This window comes from Crassostrea angulata, chromosome 9 (genome assembly GCF_025612915.1).
Source record: "Crassostrea angulata isolate pt1a10 chromosome 9, ASM2561291v2, whole genome shotgun sequence".
Lineage (NCBI taxonomy): Eukaryota > Metazoa > Mollusca > Bivalvia > Ostreida > Ostreidae > Magallana > Magallana angulata.
Window position 1 is genome coordinate 1,463,526 of NC_069119.1, and position 10,163 is coordinate 1,473,688.

Consider the following 10,163-nt stretch of genomic DNA (forward strand, 5'->3'; position numbering starts at 1 on the left):
GAATCAAATATGGTCTGATTATTTAACAAGCGAAAATCTATACAGAACCTGTTTGTTCCATCTTTTTTGGGCACGATAACAACTGGTGAACAATACGGGGAGTCAGAAGATTCAATAATGTTCATCTTCAACATGTCACTCACCTCTTTGTTTACTGTTTCCTCCATTGAATATGGTATCTGACGATTTTTGACATGAATAGGTTTGGCACTTGCCGTTCTTATTTCATGTTCAAGTACACTTGTGATACCAGGACGGTCTTGAAAAACATCAACAAACTTAAAAAGCAACTTCATCAATCTGTTATTGCTCTTTAATGACAATGATGGGTTAATGTTTACTGTGCTAACACTAACCTGTGATTGAGGATACTCATCTAACTGTCCATCTTGTTCCTCATCATCCACGCAATCAACTACTGCTGCGTTCACTAAACCAAGAACACCTGCATCTTTCGTCACTGAAGCAACATCTGAAATTGGTCTCTCAATGTACCATTTTAAAAGATTTATATGAAAGGTTTTTGTCTTACCTTGCATATCTAACTGATAATCAACTCTGTTGACTTTCTTTGTGACCACAAATGGTCCTTTCCACTGAAGCAATAATTTGTTATTGTCAGTCGGTAAAAGAACAAGAGCTTTATCTCCTACCTTTAGACTTCTAGTTCTAGTTTTCCTGTCATAGTGTTTCTTGTATCTGGTAGACGACTTTTCCAGACTCTCTTTCGCAAGTTCAGCCATAGACTGGAGTCTGTCCTTGAGATCTAAGACATATTGGTAGGTTGTCTTGACGTTGGGATCTGGTATGTCGTTTGTCCACAACTCCTTCAATATGGAAATAGGTCCACAAACTGATCTACCATATACCAACTCAAAGGGTGAGAATCCAAGACTCTCCTGTGGCACTTCTCGGTAGGCAAACAGCTCAGCACTTAGGTACTTGTCCCAATCTTTTGGTTTCTCGGAACAGAGTCGCTTCAACATCTGCTTTAAGGTTCCGTTGAATCGTTCCACCAACCCGTTACAGCTAGGATGATACGGGGTTGTTGTCCGCTGACTAAGAGAAATAAGGCGACTTACCTCTGATATTAATGCGGAAGTAAACTGAGCTCCCATATCTGTCAACATTTCACGAGGTATACCAATTCTCGAGAACATTTCAAATAGAGCCTCTGCAATTCTCTCTGTTTCGATGCTGGGAAGTGCGATGGCTTCAGGATAGCGAGTAGCATAATCCACTAAAGTGAGAATATAGCGATTACCTTTGTCTGTGATTGGAGAAAAAGGGCCCACCAGGTCAACAGCAACTCTCTGAAACGGTTCGTTTATGAGTGGCATCCGTTCAAGAGGTACTTTCTTAATCTAACTTTGTGAACTGTGCGCTGACAAAATCTTCGCACATCACTCTGGATTCCTGGCCACCAGAATTCTGACGTTACTCTCGCTAAAGTACGCTGTGTTCCTAAATGACCTGCTAGTATTGAATCATGTGCAAGTTTCATCACCTGGTTTCGGAATTTATCGGGAACAACTAACTGAGAATAACTCTTTTCCCTATCTCCCACATGAGTACTATACTGTCTAAACATAAGGTCGTTTTTCTTAAACCAACTCACTTTACCATTTTTCTTAACCTGAGAGAGATTGTTCTCTACATTTTCACGTACCTTTTTCAAAGAATGATCATCCTCCTGCGCATCTCTAATTGTCATCGGATTGATATCTTCAGTAATCATGTCTGGAACCCTAAGTTGAGGATATGGTTTACTCTTGTCACGTTTCTGTTGCCTAGTCTCAACAGCATTTACCTGCAAATCTGGATCTGGTTGATCTGCTGGTTTGGCATCTGGAACGTTACCAACTATCAAGTCGTACACAGGATTCTCCATACACCATACCTCATACTGACCTTTCAGAAATGGCGTATCGATGGACACATCGGCAATCGGGACAGATACCCTAGAACCATCTGCTAAAATACAAGTCTGTTTCTTACCAACTATAAGGTTTTCCTCCTGTATCTTGCTTATTTTTACAACAATACCACTACACCCAGTATCTCTTAGTACCGTCACAGGGACATTGTTAACATACCCTGCAGATAAAGGCATGTTAAAAGACGAGTTCTTCTGACAAGATGATGACATTGTCATTAGAGAAGAAGATACTCTGGAATCTACAATAGAATCAGTAGGCATTGTACTAACAAAACAAACCTTTTGCTCTGAAGATCCAACGTCTTGCACTGCATTAGAAACGTTATTAAACGATGTTCTAGACTTACATTCTGGTGCAATGTGTCCGTACCTATGACATTTGTAACACTTACGCTCTGTCTTTGGAATGAACCTTTTCTTATCATTAGGTACATGCTTGTTCTCACCTACATCTATTTTCTTCACCTGATCAACTTTTTTTGCTAAAGGCATCTTACCCTTACCCGTAGCTTGGAGTGCATTTAGGTCACGAGCATCTTTATACTGATCAGCCAAGTTTGCCATTCTTGTCAAATTCTCAGGTAATCTTTCCTTTAAAAATAGTTTCAAATCTTGACTACACACATGTAAAAATTGATCGCGTAACATAAGATCATACAAGTCTTCAAATGATTTGGAAACCTTTGCCATTTCAATCCACCTATCAAAATAACTACTCAACCGAACAGCGAACTGGGAACATGTTTCACTAGGATCTGGCCTACATGATCGAAATTTCTTTTTAAAACCGCCATCTGTCAATTCAAAGCGTAATGCTGTCTTTAGGGTATTGTAGTCAAAGGCATCAGTTTTGGGCATCAACGCATAAAGATCTAAAGCTTTCCCCTTTAATAAAGCACTAAGATTTATAGCCCAATCCGATCTATCCCAACGCTGAGCTTCAGCGTACCTTTCAAATCTTAAAAGATAACTATCCATCTCATCGTGAGAATCGTCAAAGAAAGGGAGTTTGGGAATCTTAGCGGACACATGACTATCGTAAGATTTTGACTCACTTGCAATATAAGAGTGTTGCTCTAATTTCATTTTCTCAATATCAATCTTCACTTTCTCTCTTTCTAACTCAAAATTATATTTCTCTCTCTCAGCGTCCGCTTGAGCATGCATCTTAATCTTTTCCAACTCTCTTTGAGCTTGTCTCTCATCTCTTCTAATAGCTTGCTGTTCTTTAATAAAATCTGCCAGAGCAGTATCCTTAAGACCTAAACCCTCACCAAATGCTTTTAACTCATTCAAATCATCCATGTTTGACATGAAACTATCGGTACAAGAATAAATTAACTTGAACCTCACTTCACATGTGAATAACTCAAAACCACCAGTAGCTATGATATACAATACATCGCGAAAACAAATACATCCAGTATCACGAAACACAAAATAGCTTACTACTCTGTAGTTAACAGAAGGTTCCGACTTACTGAGACAGGTCCAACTCTGGTTAGCATTTTTCAAAGGTCCCAAACAACCAATACACGGCTGATTTTGTACAACACAGAACGCACACAAAAGGACAATGGTACACACAAACTGAAACAACATAAAGAACAATGAACATGAATAACATGGAACAAAAACAAAACGGTAAACAAACAAATTGAACACTGCGTACTTTTTTTTTCAGAAAAACTTTACAAATTGTTTTTTTTTAGTACAAAGATTTTGGGGAATGTATCCCACTTCTGACACCAATTTGTCACAGATTTTTGAGCGGAATTAATTACAATTTATATTTACTGTATCACAAAGACTAAGACAATATTTTTACATTGTTTTTACATATTTAATATAGTTTGAATTGATACACATTGAAAGTAATTGTCCTAGTAGGGGAACTGTTAAGGTCCTCCACTGTTGTCTATTGCCACTTGGTCTTGACAAGAATGGACTGGTGAGGTCCTCCAATAGACAATGTTCTCTACTGGCCACTTGGTCTACACAAGACGTCACCAATACTCGGCCACCATCGATGAAAGTGGTTTACACAAAAGATGGAACAAGGAACCTCAGAAAAAAGCCAGTACCAGGTTCACTTCAGAGTTAGCACACAGCTATTTCAATTAACAAAATACATAGTGACTGGATGGTATGCACGAGAGAAGTATAAGAACGTCATTCCCTCTGGACTGCCGCGTCCAAACTCATACTGCACGGACTGGCGGGTTTAAGGCCCGGTGAACTGAGGTTCAATATGGGTATTTACAAATACGTAAGACTAAAATACTAAGGGGCTCACCACGGGATATGTGGTTGAGTTAAAATACGAAACTAAATATATACAATGATGAATTTTAATGTGACAAAGTATCTACTGAACGTTGAAAAAAGAATACAATTACTCATGCACTTGTAATACTTAAAGTCTATTGCAATACTTTTTGACATAATAACATAATATAAATATTGTTCTTAGTGTCATTGCACTATTGATCTAATACATTCTATCATGGCGAACATCTCAAGTCAAAACTGATTCGAAATCAATGCCATTTAATAACATCTAGTTTTTTTTTTCATTTCTTAAAGCATCCATAATAAAAAAATGATTTAGAATAAACATTCAGAAATTAGATATGCAAATATAGTAAACTTATGTTAAATTAAAAGCATAAAAGCCTCCAATGGGTTTTTTAAGGGTATAGATCAACGCCTGGTAGATTTAAAATGTGTAAGTATTAAATTTTTTTTTTTTCAAATATGTTGAAAAATTTGCATCTACAAACGTTTTCAGAAAAATATAAAATATTGAAATCAACAATTTAATGAAAAAGGCATAAGCTTTATAAAGGTGCATCAATTATTAAAGAATGACAAGATTATTACCTGTGAACGCCCAAGTTGATCGAGAAAGATGATCATAATAATTTTACACATGTAGTTGGATCCTAAATATGTGTACAAATTATACGTATAGATTAAGTACATGTAACACAAATACACTTTGCGTTTATTTACAGAATTTTTAGCTCACCTGAGCTGAAAACTCAAGTGAGCTTTTCTGATAATTTTTTGTCCGGCGTCTGCCTGTCTGTCCATCTGTCTGTCAGTAAACTTTTTATATTTTTGACTTTTTTTGCCAAAACTGCTAAGCCAATTTTAGCCAAACTTTGCACAAAGTAACCATATATAAAAGAAATGTAAGTTTGTGAAAATTAAGGGCCTCGCTTTCTTTTAAAGGGAAATACTTAAGAATTTTTGAAAATCTGTTGGTATATTTCAAAAATCGTCTTTTTTTAAACCAATTGGCCAGACAAGCTATAACTTGTGTGTAAGCATTCTCAGTCACGGTAAATTCAGGTTTGTTCAAATCATAATCCCTGAAGGTGAAGTGGGGCCACAAAGATGGGTTCAATTTTTACATAGTAATATATAAAGACATATTTTTGTAAAAAATTTTCCTCTAAAATCATTTCACAATAAAAGCTAAAACTTGTGTGGATGTATTCTCAGGTAGCATAGATTCAAATTTGTTCAAATCATGATTCACGGGGTTAGAGTGGGCCACAATGGTGGGGGTGGTCAAATTTTTACATAGGAATATACAGAGAGAAACGTCTTTGAAAACCTTTTTCTCTAAAACCAAGTGGACAGAAAGCTGTAAAATATGTGGAAGCATGGGATATATTCAAGTTTGTTCAAATTATGGTCCCCAGAGGTAGGATGGGCCTACAACTAGCGGTCAATGTTTTACATAGTAACATTTCTTTTACTTCTTCTAAAAAAAGATTTGCCAGAAAGGTTGTCACTTGTGTAGAAACATGCTCAAATAGGGTTGATTTAAATTTGTTCAAATCATGATAATCGGGGGGTAGGTAGTGCTAAACTTTTGGTGGTCGAATTTCTACATAGAAATATCTAGAGAAACATCTTTCAAAAACAAATTCGACAGAAAGCTTTAACTTGTGTTGAGCCTTCTCAGGTAGGAAATAATAAAGTGTATGCAAATCATGATATTCGGGGTTAGGGGAGGATCACAATGAAGGGTACATTTTTACATAAGAATATAAAGAACAGATTCTTAAAAAATCTTCTTCTCAAAAATTAGTTGGCAAAATAAGCTGTTACTTGTGTAAAAAAATTCTCAGGTACGGTGGATTCAAGTTTGTTCAAATCATACTGTCCGTGGGTAGGGTGGGGCTACAATGGGAAAATGTGCAATTTTTACATAGGAAACACATTTAATTATTCTTATAAACATAAATGTTATAATTCATAATTTTACTAAAATGCAAGCATCTTGATATTTAATTGTTTCCCAAAAGCTTAGAACCTTGACAATTTCTTGGCCCCAGAAGGGGCTAATAGTTTGATGAAGGTTAATAGATATTTGTTTAAGATCTTCATTAAATACATTTAATGTTCATTTAGGTCTTCCGCTCGGAAGCGGAATACCTTTTTATTATTACTTACTTTATTTTTTTCCAGAATTTTTCTTCTTTTTTTTTTTTTTTTTGGTCTTCTAGACGCCAACTTTGATCCTTAATATCTCGCTCGTTTGTTCACCGATTGTTTTCAAATTTGCAGGTCTGATAACATGCCGCGTGATGTTGTCGTTTCTTTTTTTAGTTGATAAAAATCCCGTTCCGGTTTTGATTTACTTCCCTTCTAGCAAAATTTCACGACTTAATTTGTCCGGTGGGTTTAGGCTAAACGATGACTGACCGAGTCTCAAAGATGGGCTTGTTTGGAAGCTGATACATTAAATTTGTGCAAGACATATTTCATTTGTTATTTAAATGCAAATAAAAGGAGTGGTGTAGGTGTTCAAACAAATGTTAGAAAAGAAATGCTAAGAAATTTGTGCATTTTTTGCTTTGGTTTTCTACCTGGTAATAATTTGTTTTAAGATGTATGTTAAAAGTTCATGGTCTTACCGAGACCTTTCATTCGGTATATAGAAAAAAGGGTCTGGCCCCTATAATTAGGGAGTTAAGGTCGGTAGCGGGTTTAAAAGTTTGCGCCCTTTGCGAAGGGTATTGCGCATTACTGTTGTAAAACACAAATTTAAAGTAGAATGTTCAATGATACAGGTTATCATGTAACGTTTTTATTTCAGAAAAATTACTTATCAAAAAATTATTTTAAGAGAAATGAATTTTTAGAATAATGTCAGAAGTATTTTAATTTTTTCGCCGCTTCTTCAAAATCGACGTTATTGTCGTCGGAGTCAACGTCTTAGGATGACGTCAGTTGAGACTCTGACTTAACAGTTGACAAAAATTAACGTCGTGCATTTTCTATTACAGCGTCAATAATTAAAATCAAAACTATAATTTGCAAAATAAAAACATATATGCGACCCTTCTACGTTCTGTGTGAGTGACAATGTATTTATTCTTCCAATACAAATAACACTAAATTTGATTTGTAAACATCCTTTTGGTTTTTACAATTCTATAATGTAAAATGGCTGGCACGGCACGTTTATAGGATCAAGCTATGAGGACGGATAGCCTAAAAACCATTTGGTCAATTTCGTTTTAATTTGGCAAAAAGTTTACTTATATAATAACCTTCAATCGCTGAAAATGTAAATGAAAATCATATGTTTGTAATTTTTAAAAAATGAAATTGAAAATGAAAACCCTCATTTTCCTGAATAATCCTATATAAAATGTCGGTAATAATCCGGACATACAACCAAAATTTGAGCACGACAAACAGATAAACTATCCAGTCAATTTACTTTATATTTTGCACATTGTTTACTCATAAGTTGACATTTTACTGTAAAAAAAATTTAAGGAAATCGTATGTTTGAAACATTCTCCCCCGAGACTCCTTAAAGGCGTCAAAAGTCTTTTGTCAATATTTTGTAAAGGAATACAAATTTCTAATACACTATTGAAGCAAAGTTATAAAGACAATAATTCCGAATCTTTCCGTTGTATTAAATTTGATGTTTTCGTATTTTATAGTCAGTATTTGCAGAAACTTTTTTGTCAGTGCAGTCCATTGTTATGGGGTGTACACGTTTAGGAAGTTATGAAAGGGCTTCTTGAAATGCACTAATTGATATATACAGCGCGTAAATATGATTCCACATAAAATTCCCATTTCTTTTTATTTATATGTACAATTTCATTTAATAAAGATAAACCTCTTACACTTTATTTTTGTTGTTTGTTTCATAACTGTGCCCCTATCTATATTTAGAAGCATTACAAGACTCAGGTAACCGATCGATGGTATTCAGGCCGTCGCCAAGACGACAGTGCATGTGCTTGTAGAGTCGGACGTACACATGTTTAACGCCCAACTGTTTTACTGTAACGGAAACATTTTAAATTGTTTCATTACTGGGAGATGTGTTAAAAAAATTGTACCAATGCATGGTAAATAACCTCAATTTTTCCACACGGCTGTCATAAAAACAACAATATGTATAACTGACATGATAAATGCACGCTGGCAATTTAAACGAACACGGGATTGCTTCCGATGGAACATTTCTTTTAAAGCAAAACAAAATACTAATTCACGATGAAGATAATATTATGATCTTTGAGATGATTTTAAAAAGTGAACTTATCATTCATACACGATAATTGAAACCAAAATCGCTTTTTTAAGTTACGGCTATCAGGGATATTATTTATGACTTGCTCCGCGTTCGCGTTTTTTTATTTGCAGAACATCTACAAACGAAACTGGTAGACTAATTGTTCACAAAACAATAAGAGGCTTTTCCACTTTTCATAATAATTTTTAAAAATTCCCCAAACATGTTTATAATTATTAAGTAAATAAAGATAAATCAATAGTAGTTCTTCCGTCCATCTGAAGTTGATACTCAATGTTGAGGTCCATCTGCGGAGCTATGAAACTTAGATAACTGTCAAGGCTTGTGAACCTCGGTTTGTTTGAAGTAAATCTTTCCTTGACTTTTTAGATTTTTTTACACAATTCTTTCATTGCGCACACACACACACACACACACACACACACACACACACACACACACACACACACACACACACACACACACACACACACACACACACACACACACACACACACACACACACACACACACACACACACACACACACACACACACACACACACACACACACACACACACACACACACACACACACACACACACACACACAGAGTAGTGCCTCAGATAACCGGACGTTTCAGTGTACAGACGATTTTATTTGGGAACAAATTTTTATACGTTTTTATGTCTCATTTATCCGGAATTCGGCGTTCCGGATCAGGACGGTCAGTTTTACCACAAAACACGGTTTTACTACTAAGCTTGCTTCATTTAACTGGACGGTAAAATTTGATGATACCCCGTTCACCACAAAAGATTACGCCTGTCCATTGAGTTTCACACCTTTTTTACGTGTTAGACCCTCATGAGAAGCTTCTATAAACACCATCTTTCCAAGTCAAGGGTTTCTGATCCGTATAGCTTCTTACAAACCCTTGACATAACAGGCATATAAATGCGGGATTGGTAACCCAGCTTTCTGGTTGGTGTCATTCAGACTTGCATGACCCAATCAGAAACGTTTTATTTTACCGGAAACTGCAAAATAAATCAACAACAACATGCGGTCTGTGATCACTTCGGCTGACTGAAATACATGTAGTAAGTACGGCTACGAATTTGAGCATATTTTGCTGGAAGGGAAATGTTTTCTTGATAAAAGGATCTGTTGATGTATTTGCGACGGTGCAATCATTGATAACGTAAATTGAATATGATTTTAACTTTCATTTCGTTACGTCGTTGTAGAGGAAGATTGGGTTAAAATAATTTCGTGGCATTTTGTTTGTTATGCGTACAGAAAGTAAAAAATATATAACAATTATGTTAAAGATGTATCAAGTGAACTATTAGAAGCACTAAGAAAGTTTTGTTGTGTGTTATCACGCATGTAATCTGCATTTAATCTGTGAACATGGTCAATATCAGCCACTTACTTTTACAAATATGCCTTACTAGATAATGTAAGGACTAACTTACTTTCCTGTTTTTTATATTTTTTAAGATACTTAATTAGTAAAATCAATAGTTGTGTTTAGAATGGAGTCGCATGACCAAGAGAAGTGCAGAATTTGCACTGAAAAGTTAACCCCCATAAAACGAGATTTTAAGGGATATCTGAGTGATTGTGTCATATAACATGTAGGTGACCTTATAGAA